The following is a 17090-nucleotide window of genomic DNA, read 5'->3' on the forward strand; positions in this document are numbered from 1 at the left end:
GAAATAAATTTTAAAAGACATAAATGCTTTCCCTCCAAGAGCTTACAATCACTTTGGGAAGCCTAGACGAAAGCATATGAAACAGACATTTAATCCAAGTAGGATCTTTTTTTTTTTTTTTTTTTTTTCGGTACGCGGGCCTCTCACTGTTGTGGCCTCTCGCGTTGCGGAGCGCAGGCTCCGGATGCGCAGGCTCAGCGGCCATGGCTCAAGGGCCCAGCCGCTCTGCGGCATGTGGGATCCTCCCGGACCGGGGCACGAACCCGTGTCCCCTGCATCGGCAGGCGGACCCTCAACCACTGCGCCACCAGGGAAGCCCCAATAAAAAATTTTTATAAACCGTCCCACTTGGGCTTCATTTTATCCTTCCAAGTTGGTCCCTCCATCTCTTCAGCATCCTCCTGTCACATTAGTCGGGTTCACTGCTCCACAAAGATCCTACTTGGGGCTTCCCTGGTGGCGCAGTGGTTGAGGGTCCGCCTGCCGATGCAGGGGACACGGGTTCGTGCCCCGGTCCGGGAGGATCCCACATGCCGCAGAGCGGCTGGGCCCTTGAGCCATGGCCGCTGAGCCTGCGCATCCGGAGCCTGCGCTCCGCAACGCGAGAGGCCACAACAGTGAGAGGCCCGCGTACCACAAAAACAAAACAAAACAAAAAACTGGGTGCTGGGAATTCACTGGTGGTCCAGTGGTTAGGACCCCGCGCTTTCACTGCCGAGGGCCCGGGTTCAAACCCTGGTCGGGGAACTAAGATCCCGCAAACCGCACAGAGCAAAAAAATAAACAAATAAGTAAAGGGTAAAACAGTAGCTCCTGAAGAGAGTATAAATACCAGCTTTTTAGGTAAGTAATATTTACCAGCTGGGTGATTTAGTACTATGTCAATTTGGCTAAATAGGAATTATAAAAGAAGCCTCTCTGCTATGTGGCTCTAGGCTAGAGTTGTTCAGAGGAGAAATTGATACGTGACTGAGAAAATGAAACAGAGCTGCTACTCCCGAAAGGCGTGGGGTGAGACGCAGAAGCGCTGAGAGCTCCTGCCTGTCCTCATCCTCCCTGCTTTGTATGTGACCTCCTCTCACTACCGGCCATGTGGACCTCCAGCCACGTGAGGCCCACCGGGACAACCGCCTTCCACAGATTTCTCACTAACTCTCCGCTGTCCTTCTGGCAGCTGGATGTGCTTGTGCAGATTTTCCTAAAAGCTCTGGCTTTCTTGAAAGCACCAATGCCTCTGTATAGCACAGGGAACTCTGCTCAATATTCTGTAATAACTTAAATGGGAAAAGAATTTGAAAAAGAATAGATACATATATAATATAACTGAAGCACTTTGCTGTACACCTGAAACTAACACAACATTGTTAATCTATACTCCAATATAAAACTTAAAAATTAAAAAAGGACCCAAGGCTGATTTGTAACTTTTCTCTGATCCTCCAACTCCTCTTCCCTGGATCTTACTTCCCTAGTCCCTCCCACAACGGTGTGAAGTCTAATTTCTAAGGTAAATGCTCTGGAGGCGCAGGCTCAGCGGCCGAAGCTCACGGGCCCAGCTGCTCCACGGCATGTGGGATCTTCCCATACCAGGGCTTGAACCCGTGTCTCCTGCATTGGCAGGTGGATTCTTAACCACGGAGCCACCAGGGAGCTCTTTTTATTTCCTTTCTTTCTTTTTTTTTTTTGCCTGCACCATGCAGCTTGCAGGATCTTAATTCCCCAACCAGAGATTGAACCCAGGCCCCTTCTGTGGAAGCATGGAGTCGTAACCACTGGACCACCAGGTTAGTCCCAATATTTCTTGATTGAACTAAACTGAATTTGTGTATGGCACAGTGTCAAGCCCTAAGAATATGTATGGCATGGAACAAGACAAACAGTTCTTGCCTTTACTTAGCTTACAATCTAGTGCAGTGGTTCACAAATGTTAGCATGCCTTAGAATCTCCTGGAAGGCTTGTTAAAACCCTGATTGCTGGGGCTCACTTCCAGAGTTTCTCATTTGGTAGGTCTCCTAGGGGACCCTGGAATTTGAGTTTCTAACAGGTTCCCTGGTGCTGCCGGTCCAGGTACCATACTTTCAAAACTGCTGGTGTAACAGTTCCCCACCTGGCAGGCTACACATTAGAATCATTTGGGCAACTTTCAAAAAATGCAAACTTTGCTAGGAGAATCAGCCCAGACCTATTAAATCATGTTTTAAAAGCTCTGCAGGTGATTTTAATCCGCAGGTCAGCGTTGAAACCACTGATGTTAATGGTAGCAGTTACCATTTATTACTTGCTTGCTATGTACTGGACACCACATGAAGAGCCCATACACATGACCACATCTGCGAACCCCATTTTACAGGTAAGAAAACCGAGGCTCAGAGAGGTGAGATAAACTGGCTAAGATCACACAGCAAGTGTTAGGAGAAGAGGTAGGATTGAACCCAGGTCTTACTGACCCCAGAGTCCACACTCAGAAACACCAATGACTGTGCCACATGGGCCTCAGAGAAACTGAGCACCTGATTTGTTTTTTTGTTTTGTTTTGTTTTTGTTTTTGTGGTACGCGGGCCTCTCACTGTCGTGGCCTCTCCCGTTGCGGGGCACAGGCTCCGGACGCGCAGCCTCAGCGGCCATGGCTCACGGGCCCAGCCGCTCCGCGGCATGTGGGATCTTCCCGGACCGGGGCACGAACCCGTGACCCCTGCATCAGCAGGCGGATTCTCAACCACTGCGCCACCAGGGAAGCCCTGAGCACCTGATTTGAATATTGAATGATGAGTAGAAGTGCTGCAGGCAGAGGAAGGGGGAAACCATTTCAGGCAAAAGTACTGAGCTCCACATTTCTGGAGGTGCTGAAGAAGAGGCCAGGAAGTTAGAGGTATTCTGGGAAGAGTCTCTGAGCTGGGTAGGAGGGCAGGACAAATGACAGGGGTGGCCCATCCTCCAAGATTCTAGAATACTATAATGAGGAAATCTAGAACTGATGGACCAAGAGGAGAAGGAAAAAGACGTGGGCAGTGACATTTGCCCAGTTGCCCTGCAAGAGTAATAATGATCAGATGACTCTCTCCTGCATTTTTTCTCTCTGTTTTGAACATCTACTACCACTCAGTTCTGAAATCTTATTTACCCCCAAACAACTTTATGCTAGGTAAATATTAATAAATAAAAGCCAGAACATGTAACAGGAAAATGTAGGACTAAGAGGGAGGCTATTCACATTTAAATATTCATTTAAATGTTGAATTTCACTATTAATTTTTCTCTAAGGTTCATGATATCTCTATTCTTTATTTTATATACTATTTTATAGTACATACTTTAATGCTTAGTATGGAAAATTTAGAAAACACAGAATAAGTTAAAGCCAGAAATAAAAACTCCTGTAATCTCACCAGCCAAAGGAAACTACTGTTGAAATTTTGGTTATGACTTTCCAGAAATATTTTCTCAAAATGCCTGCAGGTATGTGTATTCCAGAAAGGAAATCATGTTGTAAATATAACATATAATCTCTAATTTTTATTCAACAAATATGACCATTTTTATGCCCTTAGACTTGATTATCATAAGTTCCTTCATAATTGTGATAAATATATGAATAACTTTTAATAATGATACACTGCTGAAAAACTTAGTGAGTAAGAAAATTCAGTAAGTATGGTATTTGTTGTTGCTGTTACTGTACTGATATTACAAAAGCTGGATCCATAAAATAGGTGGAGACCCATCTGTGAGTAGCTGACTCAAAATAGTCCTTGCTGAATAAGTGTTTGTACATTTGAGAGGTGATTCAGCTTAAATCTTATTCAGGTGAGTAAGGATTTTTTGTGAGCGTCCAGCCCCAGTAAGAAGCAAGTTTTCCCTCACTGCCAGGAAAAATGAGAAACGAAATGAATGACTGCCAGTGGCCCTCACCTTTCCCAGGGGTATCTTTCCTCCTTTCCTGGGAACTGCTGCCCCCCAGAGGATAAATGCAGAAGTGAAGGTCTTTACCGGACACCATAAAACTCTTAGGGGAAAACATAGGCAGAACACTGTTTGACAATAAATCACAGCAAGATCTTTTTGACCCACCTCCTAGAGAAATGGAAATAAAAATAAAAATAAATAAACGGGACCTGATGAAACCCAGAAGCTTTTGCACAGCAAAGGAAACCATAAACAAGATGAAAAATCTCTCAGAATGGGAGAAAATATTTGCAAATGAATCAACGGACGAAGGATTAATCTCCAAAATATATAAACAGCTCATGCAGCTCAATATCAAAAAACCAAACAACACAATCAAAAAATGGGTGGAAGACCTAAATAGACATTTCTCCAAAGAAGACATACAGATAGCCAACAAACACATGAAAAGCTGCTCAATATCACTAATCATTAGAGAAATGCTACATTAGATCAAAACTACAATGAGGTATCACCTCACACCGGTTAGAATGGGCATCATCAGAAAATCTACAATCAATAAATGCTGGAGAGGGTGTGGAGAAAAGGGAACCCTCTTGCACTGTTGGTGGGAATGTAAATTGATACAGCCACTATGGAGAACAGTATGGAGGTTCGTTAAAAAAACTAAAAAGAGAACTACCATACGACCCAGAAATTCCACTACTGGGCATATACCCAGAGAAAACCATAATTCAAAAAGACACATGCACCCCAAAGTTCATTGCAACACTATTTAAAATAGCCAGGTCATTCATGGAAGCAACCTAAATGTCCATCGACAGATGAATGGATAAAGAAGATGTGGTACATATATACTATGGACTATTTCTCAGCCATAAAAAGGAACAAAACTGGGTCATTTGTAGAGATGTGGATGGACCTAGAAACTGTCATACAGAATGAAATAAGTCAGAAAGAGAAAAACAAATATCGTATATTAACCCATATATGTGGAGTTAGAAAAATGGTACAGATGGTTTGCAAGGCAGAAATAGAGACACAGATGTAGAGAACAAACATATGGACACCAAGGCGGGAAGGGAGGGTGGTATGAATTGGGAGATTGGGATTGACATATATACACTAATATGTATAAAATAGGTAACTAATGAGAACCTAGGTAACTAATGAGAACCTACTGTATAGCACAGGGAACTCCACTTCACTGTACAGTAGAAACTAACACAACATTGTAAAACAACTATACCCCAATTTAAAAAAATTAAAGATTGAAAAAAAAAGAAGTGAAGGTCTTTATAGGAAACTCAAGGCCACTGGGAAAAAGTGCTTTCCTCTTCTTAATGAATACATTTGCACCCTTTCTTTTCCTTGTTCTTACAGGTCTGCTGTATCATTTCACTTTGCCTAAGAGCTTACTGATTCCTTTTGTTATATGGCCGTGGTGAAAGTGAATATGAAAGTCCATATGTACCCAGGAGGATGTAGGACCCCAAAAGGGACTCTAGCCTTTCTGAAGCCTTTGACAGTAAAAGCTCTCTGTTCTGGCAGACCAGTGTAGATATGCCACAAAAGACAGAGGACAAGAGCCTCCCTTGGTAGAAGAAGCCTTTACATTATATAGGATGACTCACCCATGGAGGAAATTAGAAAATAAAGTCCAATAAAATATCTCAAATTTAATGGGACTCCTATAATTGGTGACAAAAGACCACTAAGACTTTATGAGTCTAGGGGAAGGGATCATAAAGATTCTCAAAAAAAAAATGAGACATTACGCTTGAGGAAAATATCTCCAGGCTGTGAGGAAAGATAGATACTGGGCTGTCACTCTGCGAGTGCCCGGCAGTAAACTTATACTCTATGGCCTATAGAAAGGCATCAAGTAGGTTATCGTTTAGTCTTCAGAAAATTTAAACTTAAGAAGTCTTTTTCCTAGGAAAAGGTGCCTTCCAAATGGAAAAGTTTAAGTTTTAGATGAGAGTTAAAACTCTGAGCAAAATAAAACTTAAAACATATAAATTATGATATAAAGATAACTAAGTTATTAATGAAAATTTAAAGAGTATGTCTATGGTTTTCTAATATGAACACTCTCAAAAACATTTTTATATGAGAAAAAGGAAAATTTAACTTTCATTGAATGACCTGTTGTCTCTCTTATTTATGACATAAAAAATAGAGGTAGGAAAATTGACAGCAAGCCAACAATGAGTAGTTACAAAAAGGGAAAGAAAAAAACAAATACAGGAGACCCTTTCCATTTGTAAGATGATGAATTATAAAGACACAGCTTCCTGGGACTTCCCTGGTGGTACAGTGGTTAAGAATCCACCTTCCAATGCAGGGGATATGGGTTCGATCCCTGGTCAGGGAACTAGATCCCACATGCATGCTGTAGCTAAGAGTTTCCATGCCACAACAAAGGAACCTGCAAGCCACAACTAAGGAGCCCGTGAGCTGCAACTAAGGAGCTCATGAGCCGCAACTAAGGAGACTGCCTGCCGCAACTAAGACCTGGTGCAACCAAAATTAAAAAAAAATATATATATATATATATATATATATATATATATATAGAGAGAGAGAGAGAGAGAGAGGAAGAATGATTTATTTAAAAAGACACAGCTTCCAACTGAAAAGACTATAAAAAATCCGTTTAATGAAGATTCATAGAGTTTTCATATTACTTTTTAAATGCATGAATAAAAAGTAAAATATAAGCTAAGTTTATGTGATACTACTCAAATACTTTAATAAATTGTTTTATTATTCTGGGTGTGAAAGATAGCTACATATCTTCTCCTGGTTTTGCTATTTGAGAAATAAAAATGCAAACTTAGCAAATGTGAGAAATACAGCATTTTACAAAATGCTAAATTAAATGAAAATTCCAAAATTCTAAACACTTGCCTTATAAATTATTATTGCTTAAAGTATATAAACATGAATATGGGCGTACAACTGAGTTGAGTTTTTATCTGAATGATTGGTGTCATTAGAAACTGGTCTTGAAAACCTCAGATGATACTGCAATTTATGAGAACCTGGAGAGTTTCTCCACTTCCCTTTATGTGTAAACTTATAAGATGTGATATCTTTCTAATAAAAGTTTAAAAATGGTATTTAGTGAACTTTAATGCCAACTTAATATATTTTTCTAAAATCTTAAATTGTCTTTGGAAACTTAGACTAATAGTTTATTGAGATACCTAGTTAAGAATCAATATTTACCTGGGACTTTGAAAAATATTAAAATTCAGAGTGCCAGTGGACTTCCCTGGAGGTCCAGTGGTTAAGACTCTGCGCTTCCACTGCAGAGGGCCTGGGTTCGATCCCTGGTTCCAGGAACTAAGATCCTACATGCCATGCAGCATAGCCAAACAAATAAAATAATAAGATAAAATAAAATTCAGAGTGCCAAGAACTGTGAAGAATCTAAGATTTTGCTCTAATTTCAGCCAACAAGCTAGCCTTCCACAGTTTCATGGACGGTGGCAGAAGACACAGGACACCTGGGTCAGAGATAGTATTACTCCCAGCAATCCCAGCATTTCACCAGTCCCCTAAGTGCCATTTCCCACAGAGTGACACAAAGAGGGTCAGGGGATACCCGCATTGCCCACACAGTGGATTGCATTACAGGAGAGGAACCCTGAATTTGAAGAACACGAATATTTTATAATGAGCAGTAAGCGCACCTGAACTTTGTACTGGAGGGAGACATCACTACGATGGGCAATAAATAAAAACATCCTTTGCTCTGGAGGAAGACACAATCTCTATCTCCTGGTTGTTCACTGTACAAACATCTTTGAAAGATCGTCCAGAACAAAGTTAATCATTGCTTCTGCTCTTATGATGTGCAGAATCATAAGAACCCCATGGAGAATGGTCTCCCAACACAGAGAGAAATAAAAAATAAAATGCATAGCTCCTACACAACACCTGTGCATGGTTTTATATATGTATTCGTATGTATGCATGAACACTTTTTTCCTTCAGAATATTCAAATTAATATTAAAAAGCATATAAACATTAAATTATGATATACTTGATAAAGTTGTTTTAAGAGCTGGAATTTTAAAGATTTAAGTATTGTCATTTAAACTTACATGACTATATATGTGTGTGAGTGCATCTGTACATATCAAAGTTATATTAAGGTTAATAATTTTAAAAAATTATGTATAACAGAGGAGAGATGATTTGCAGTTTGGGAAAAGAAAATTGGTCTCTGGGTATGTCATCTATTGTCAACATGAAGCAGGTAAAAGTTCTTTGCCTAACTTATATTCTGACATGGGAGCAAAGATTGTCACACCTCTGTGTGTGCCCTCTCCCTTTTTGCAAGTGTGCCAATATTTATACTGATCCTTGTGATGCTTTTGAGTGCTTCATGATTGTACCCAAGTTCCTGACTGCTAAAAGAATTATTATGATTTCCACTGTTATCTCTCTATGGCTGTTATAAAATATCCACTTCTAATTTTTAGTCACCTTTGCTATTATTTGTATCAACTCTCCAGTCTCTTAGGGCTACTTTTCATATATTACCCATTTCTACAACTTGACCCAAAATTCAGAAGCTTTGGACACCCACAGGATGTCATTTTCACCTCAACTGTCTTTGCTGCTCCCCAGACTAACAAAGATTTGCTCCCTCGCCTTGTCCAGTTCAGCACTTGCCAACAAGGAGGAGAGTCCAGGAGTGAATGGGCATGATCTGTATGCTGCAGTTTTTTCCAGAACTGTCCTGGAGTCTTGTCAAAGATGCCTTTTTTTTTTTTTTGCCAGCTCCTCAATGTTGAAAACGATGCTAAGAAATGGCATTCTTCCCTTCCTTGGGAACCCCGAGAAGAGTTGTTGATATGAGTGTGCTTTCGTGATTGCAAGCATCTGTTTAGGATGAGTGGAAACAGCCACAAAGAAAGGTAGACACAATGACTATCTGCAGAAGACTTTTTTTTTTTTTTTTGCGGTACGCGGGCCTCTCACTGTTGTGGCCTCTCCCATTGCAGAGCACAGGCTCCGGACGCACAGGCTCAGCGGCCATGGCTCACGGGCCCAGCCGCTCCGCGGCACGTGGGATCCTCCCGGACCGGGGCACGAACCCGTGTCTCCTGCATCGGCAGGCGGACTCTCAACCACTGCGCCACCAGGGAAGCCCCTGCAGAAGACTTTTAAGAGACAGTTTATTCCCAGGTTTGGAATACCCTTGTCTGTTAACAATAGTTGGATACACTTCGCAGGAGAGATTGTAAAAGAATTTTGTTTTAAGGCCCTACACGTATATAGCAATACCTTCATTGATTTTTCCATCTTAAATTAATCAAGGGTGATGTTAAAATAGAAATCTTAAAGAAGAAGGAAAAGGAGAAGGAAGAGGAGAAAGAGAGGAGAAGGAGAAGGCAGGGAAGAAGGAAGGACCAACCCACTGGCTAAAGATTTTGAAAAACTGGATTAAAGCGGCCAGAAATACTGTCCATAACCAAGAAGCAAGTAGCAGAGGTTACCTCTGGGGAGAGGAGCTAGAGGGAAAGGGGGATGAGGAAGACTTCGTTTTCACCATTTGCCCTTTTGTTCTTTTGCATTTTGTACAAAGTTTATAATTGCTTATCAAAAAGTTTATATAATAACACTCTTCCAAATTACAATGTCACATATATGACCCTTGAGTTACACTTCTTGCAGATATAACTGCACATGTGCAAATAATAATGGGGGAAACCTGTTGATGGCAGCATCGTGTGTAATAGCAAAAGTTGGGAGGCCTCTAAATATCCATGAAGGGGATGAGTGAAAGGAACTGTGTACATCCATACAACAGGATAAAATACAGACCCAAGAAAGGATCAAGAAGCCTATTATGCACTGATACAGAATCTGTATCTCCAAAATATATTAAGTAAAAAAATAAATTAATAAAAGAAAAAGATACAGAAGTAAACTATGCTATCACTCTGTAAAATAGACATGCATTTCCTTGCTTATGTGTTAACAACTATACCTAAAGGATACAGAGGAATAATATAATTGGTTGAATCTGGGGAGAAAATTAGGTGGCAGTAAGACAAGAGTAAGAGGATGGCTCTTCACTATATACACTTTTGTACCTTTTAAACTTTAGGTCTTATAAATATATTACCTATTCAAAAAATAAAAATAAGCATTTTTTGAAGGGGATAATCGTAAATGTTACCAATTTCAGAAAACCTCATCCATAGGTATTTTCTACACCTCCAGCAAAGTTCAATATCTCTGACATTATCCTGAGACTATGAGAAATAGAAAGAACATGGCAACTGAATTATTCTGTAAAGATAAATGAAGAAACCCAAGTAATTTTCTGCAGATGAAAACTTTTTCGATATATAAGTATACATATATCCAACCGCTCTTCCTGTTATGAGTTTTTTAAAACTTTTAAAATTGTGATATAATTTTAGACTTGCGGAAGAATTGGAAAAATAATACCGTTAGTTCTTGTACACCACCTTTCACCCAGCTTCCCCTAATGTTAACATCTTTCATAATCATATTACAATGATCAAAGATAAGAAGTTAGCATTGGTGCATTACTACACCACAGACTTCATTCCAACTTCCTGTGAGATTTTAAATTATGTTTCAAAACCTACTTGATTCAGGTGGACTTCCATGGTGGCGCAGTGGTTAAGAATCTGCCTGCTAATGCAGGGGACATGGGTTCGAACCCTCGTCTGGGGAGATCCCACATGCCACGGAGCAACTAAGCCTATGCACCACCACTGCTGAGCCTGCATGCTGCAACTACTGAAGTCCACGCGCCAAGAGCCTGTGCTCCACAAGAGAAGCCACCGCAATGAAAACCTGTGCACGGCAACAAAGAGCAGCCCCCGCTTGCCTCAACTAGAGAAAGCCGATGCACAGCAACAAAGACCCAATGCAGTCAAAAATAAAACAATAAATAAAAATAAACCTACTTGATTCAAAAAGCAAGCCATTAAGAACATAAACATTATTTCTTTCTGTTACACAGCAAAACAAATTGTATTTTTTGTCTTTAGATTTTAATTTTTGTCACAAATGTTTTTGTAAATGTTCAAAATAGCTAGATAGTATTCTGAAGATTTTTAAATGTTTGTATAGGTGTACAGTAAGGCAAACTGAATTCATATTGGAAAAAGTGGCATCTGTAGAATTGTGGATTTGGCTTAAGGGACTTAAATTATGGCCTGAGAGAAGTATTCATGTTTCATCAATTGATCACAAGCTTTTGCTAGTCAAAAAATTTGTGAATTAGCCACTTAATTAAAGAGATTTCAATTCCATTTCTGAGTCTACCATCAAACGCAGTGGTTCTCAAAGTGTGGTCCCCAGACCAGCAACATCAGCATCAGCTGGGAGCTTGTCAGAATATGTGAATTTCCAGTCATCTGTGTTTTAGCAAGCCCTGGGTGATTCTGAAGGTTAAACTTAAAAAATCTCTGATTATAGGTGTTTCAATGACTAAAAGGAGGGGAGAAGGAGAAGGGAGGAACTAACAGAGAACAGGAAATTCTTAATGGAACATTCAACCTGCCTGCTTGTTAACAGGAAGGTCCTGGTTCAAACTTTACTTGTTTGTTTCCAAGAAACAGATTGTACTTCATTTCTCTTAAATACAGACTTACCTTTGCTATACATCAAGGTTTCACCTTTGACCTGAATGAACTGGTTCCAAAGACTACAAAATGATTAATGTAGAACCTCTGCATTGATAACCTCTTCTGCCAGAAACCGATTTGATCACTTTCTCATTGGGAAATGAGTATAATAACTCCTCACTTTGCACAGTTCTGATATGCACCAATTTCAGTCACAGTGGTCTAAATTAAGACCAGTCCCCCAATACCTGTGAGTAATGACATAGGACAAACTTCACTGTCCTCAAAGCACTAGGGAAATAAGAGATGTGTATCATGATCTGTAGCCAATCACATCAATTCTTTCAAAGTCTGTTGATGACTAGTCACCGTGCATTTGTTATTCAGTATGCAGTTGCTGCTTTGTCTTCCAGTGATAAAGCCCACCTGACATTTTACAAAACTGAGTGGCCGAAAGAATTGTCCAAGAAAAATTAAAGTGCAGCACACACACACAAAAAAGGAAAAGTGATATCGCTAGAAGTGAAGTGAAATTGGAAGTGATTAGAAGATACCGCCGGGCATGCCAGGGGAACTTTGTGAAGGTGAACTTAGTGACATAAATGAGGAAAGTGGTTGTGACACCAAGGATGAAGATATGCCAGTGGAAGTGATGTCTGCAAAATCCTTCATGTTGAAGAATCCTCAGAGAGATTTCATAACATAGAAATCACAAAAGATAAAATCTTGGAAGCAAAAATAAGTTGTCAAATTGTACTCCCCTGAGAGGGGGGAGCTATATAAGTGGATTGGTGGACTTTCAGGGAATTAGGAGCTGAAAAATTGTGTAGTAAGTTGGAAATATTTTAGTTCAGAGACTGTTGTTGTATCTCCTATGTTACCTTTGCTGACAGAAAATCAAGTCACAATCAAGCTAAGAAGAGGATTATAACCTGGGACACAGATTCGCAGAAGCTCTGACAACTGCTCCACTGGTCAAGAGTTAGAGGTGCAGTTTTATACATTCCTGAGACAGAATTTATGTATCACATTTACAGGTTAGCATTGTACATCAAGTTCATCAGAGATGTTTTGGTCAGTTATGTGTGTACAGAGTGAGCCTTTGGTCAATGTGACCCCCTGTATGGGATGAAAAAGAAATATTAATCTTAAAATTACCATGCTGGTGTCTGAAGAAAGGGACCATTTTTCTCAACAGTTGATTATATCGTCCTGCTTTGAGGAGGTCTGGTTAATGTATCATGCTGATGCACATTGTGCATTGGGAAAGGCCCACCACAAAGAGGGGCGTTTTTCTTTTTTCTTTCCATCTTAGTTTGATTGTCATGTCATAGAAAATTTATGATTTTTCCTCATCACCTTTATCATCTAAAGTTTGATTTCTTTCTGGTTGTCATTCTCAGTAAGTTACTGGTCTGGTAATAAATTATTGTCTATTTTTCTTTCTGAAAAATATAAATACTTGTGAATTTTCTTCAGTAAGCTAGAATAGGATTTTTGGCTCTTCTCCCACATTTATGGTGGTTAAAAAGAAGAAAGGGGGGCTTCCCAGGTGGCGCAGTGGTTGAGAACCCGCCTGCCGATGCAGGGGACACGGGTTCGTGCCCCAGTCCGGGAAGATCCCACATGCCGCGGAGCGGCTGGGCCCGTGAGCCATGGCCGCTGAGCCTGCGCGTCAGGAGCCTATGCTCCGCAACGGGAGAGGCCACAACAGTGAGAGGCCCGCGTACCGCTAAAAAAAAAAAAAAAAAAAAGAAGGGGAGGAGAAAAAGGAGAGGACAAGGGAGGGGAGAGAGGGGGAGACTGGAGAAGAGGTGCTCTGTTCACCCACCCATCCATTCCCCTTCCAGATTATTCTTTTATGGTATTTTATCTTTTTCTTAGGTATTCAGTTACTCAACGTCTTAGTCATTTTAAATGTTCTATTTTGTGTTCTCTTTCAGTTAGTCTTTCTAATACCAGAAGTTCACAGCCACTGACTGAGTCCTGCTGCTTGTTGTAAGTGCTGACTCTTAACAGGGTGAGTTGTTTCCACATATGTTTCAATTATGATCAAAACATATGGTCTGTAGCAGGGCTTGCTTTTTCCTGAGAGACCCCATCGTGCCCTGGGTGAAGAAGAGTCCTGGCAGATTCATTCTCTGTTGACTTCCAACAAGAGTCTTGGGATATCACTGGGCTTGGACACATTTTTATATTAAATTCCCACCTTGGGGTTGGGGGACTTCATTGGTAAAAGAAATTCAATCTCCAAACCTCTATGAGAAACTGGACTCTAAGATGTTAACAATGGGGGAAAGTGGGTAAGGGGTATATGGAGGAACTCTGTGTACTATCTTTGCAACTTTTCTGCAAACCTAAAATTATTCCAAAATAAAAAGGTGATTTTTTTCAAAAGGGAAGCCCCTAGGTTAGACCCTTAGGTAGCCATGGAGTCAGATTGCATGCATCCTGGTTCTGTGTTCATTTACATCTTCATTTTGTGTATCTGTAATATCCCTTTGGCCTTGCAAGTTCAGCTATGAATTTAAAATAAATTTTGTTGTAATTCATCTAGCATATCTGAGAGTTATTACAGGTAGATTTTCAGATCATATCAGTCCACTACCCATGGAACTTAATTTCCTATTTTCTTTTTAATCCACACAAATCAGGCTTTTATCCCCACCAGTGAAACTGGTCCAGTCAACCTTACCAATAACATTCATCTTGCAAACCCAGTGGTAAATTCTTAGTAGTCAGATACTCAGTCTTTTGTTAGCATTTGAACAGTTGAGCATGCCTTCCTTGAAACGCTTTATTCTGTTCGTTTGTCACACCTTCCTCTTATTTCTCGTACTTCAGTGGCCTCTCCTCAGACTTTTTTGTGGTCTCTCTCCTTTGCTGACCTTCAGATGTTGAGTGCCTCTGGACTCAGTCTTCCACCCAGTCTCTTATAATTCTGCACTCATTCCATGGGTGGTATTATTCAGTACAGTGATTTAAAATATTCATATGCCACGACTCCCAAATTGAGATCTTGGGACGTGATGACCTGATTTCTTCTCCTACCCCTGCCCCCCTGCTTCAGGTCCCCAGACTCATTTATACAACTGCCTACTCAACATCCCTGCTTAATGTCAAATTTAATAAAGCCCAAACAGAACTCTCCATCTGGTGCCAAAAATAACAGATATGTTGTTCAGTATATTCCTGTGGTAGGCCTTGACCAGGTCTGGCGATTTAGCAGCAAATAGAAAAGTAAATCACTGTGGCATAGCAAAACCTCTTTATGGGGACTTCCCTGGTGGTCCACTGTTTAAGACTCCGTGCTCCCAGTTCAGGGGCATGTGTTTGATCCCTGGTCAGGGAACTAAGATCCCGCATGCTGCAAAAAAGAAAACCTCTTTATGGAGTAGTAGGTAGACCTTTGAGTGGGAACATGGCCCTTCCCCAATAATAGTATGAGATGGTAAAACCACAGTTCTCTACATTGACCACCAAATTTCAAGTATACCTTCATGAGCGCCTTCAATCCAGAGATCTACTATTTTATCAATACTATCTTTGGAGAGTAAACTTCTAGACTAGCCGAAGTAAAGGAGAGAAAGTTGCCTAACTACATGGAGTAGGGGAGGAATTCCTGAAGTCTGCTTTTTTGTGTGTGTGTGTGTGTGGTATGCGGGCCTCTCACTGCCGTGGCCTCTCCCGTTGTGGAGCACAGGCTCCAGACGCGCAGGCTCAGCGGCCATGGCTCACGGGCCCAGCCGCTTCGCGGCACGTGGGATCCCCCCAGACCGGGGCACGAACCCTTGTCCCCTGCATTGGCAGGCGGATTTCCCAGGTGGACTGCGCCACCAGGGAAGCCCTGCTTTTTCTTTTTTTCTCATTTAATTTCACATTTATTCTCATTGCACTGGGCTGGGAAAGGAAGGAGGTATGAGTGTACAGAATTGCACTATTGCACTGTCTTTCAGACAGAACTGGGATCCAGGTTCTAACTTCCTTTGAGTTCAGGATCTGAATCAGAGTCAGAGGAGGCTGACTGCAGCTGGAGGCTGGGGGCTGCTAGGAAAAAGGCAGGGAACAGGAATGTACTTGACCTCGGAGAGTTCCTGTTCCAGGACTCCCATCCAGGTACCTGAGGATCCTTCATGTAGATCACATGTTGGGGTGGTGGGCACAGCAGCTCCCCAAAGGGAATATGACTGGCACAGCCCTGGGACTGGTATTCAGGAGGTGGGAGGCTGGCCACATGTGCACAGGGAGGACCTGAGAAGACATTGTCCAACCATCTGTATCCCAGGATCCTGTGAAGGGGCCTCTCCATAAGGACAAGGCCAGGGCTTGCTCCTTGACCTCTGGTTGGCCTCATGAATAGTGGAGCATAAGTCATGCAAATTTATAAGCATTTGGAGACATTGTTGCCACTCTTCTTTATGCCCCTGTGCTTGCCACCCTGGGCAATTGCTTTTGGCTGTACACGAGTCTTCTCACCACTTCACATTCAAGGAATTCCCATTCTTGTAGGAAACTCCCGATTTCCTGGTCACTCTAAGGTTTAATTAACTGGCCTGTTGGCTTTTCTGATCCTTGGGTTTATTTTTCCTCCTTTACTTCCTGGGGGGTTGCCAATGATTTCAGCCTGAAGTGTCTATTTTTATTCCTGATAAAAATGTCTATTTTATTTTCTCTGCAGCCACAGGGTTCTAATCCAGGGTCAGCAAAGAGCTGGTGTAAAGGGTCTTTTGAGCATGGGCCACGGCCTGTACTCCTTGCTTGGCCCTTGCAGTAAACCTTTCTCTGCTCCAAACCCCGATGTTTCAGTTTGTTTGGCTTCACTGTGCATCGTGCACATGAACCTGGGTTTGGCAACACAGGCACTTACTCTGGCAGGCTGGAATTCAGCAGAGCCTGGACGTGCCCGAGTATAGAAATGTGTTTGCTCCTCTCTGCTCTGGCAGTTTCGAACTGCTTTTTCAACAGACTTTCAACCAGTGTTCGTGTTTTAATCTCACATCCCTACATCCAAAAAAACATGGTCCTACCAATTTCTGAGTCTTTTGGTTGTTCTGCAATACAAATGAGGTTGCTTACCAGCTTTCCGCACTCTGAATTTAGGACTAAGCTTTCTCCCATCTGCTAATTTTCTCATCAATTTCTCATTTGCTTTCCAATTTAAGTTTTGGGAGCTGTTGTCTCTTCCAATTTTGAGTGTTTAAGTCTTTTCAGCAAGACTTTTTACCATTATTTTGGTGAGCTTTCAAGTAACGGCAGAGGTTAAATATCAACCTTCTAACTTTAACCAAAAATCAAGACTTTATTTAATACCTAGGGACAAAGGTCCGCATTTGAAGGAGGAGGGTGGGATGGAGCAAAGGCGGGGGCCACTGATACCCTTAGGAACCTAACAATCCACCTAGATCCACAAACTATTCAGAGTTGCCTGGGAAGCTTTGAAACCTCAGTTCACACTAGTTAGCCCAGGGGGAATTCTCATCACAGTTCTCTCAGGGAATGCATTCAAATGCAAGCTTTTTTGTGTGTGTGTGTGTGTGTGTGTGTGTGTGTGTGTGTG

The 17090-nt window shown here is 41.4% G+C and overlaps 1 pseudogene; it reads right to left on the minus strand.

The window, feature by feature from the left end:
- Positions 1–15509: 15509 nt before the first annotated feature.
- Positions 15510–16651, minus strand: LOC131756826 (putative uncharacterized protein MSANTD5; annotated as a pseudogene).
- Positions 16652–17090: the final 439 nt, after the last annotated feature.

This window comes from Kogia breviceps, chromosome 5 (assembly GCF_026419965.1).
Source record: "Kogia breviceps isolate mKogBre1 chromosome 5, mKogBre1 haplotype 1, whole genome shotgun sequence".
Classification (NCBI taxonomy): Eukaryota; Metazoa; Chordata; class Mammalia; order Artiodactyla; family Physeteridae; genus Kogia; species Kogia breviceps.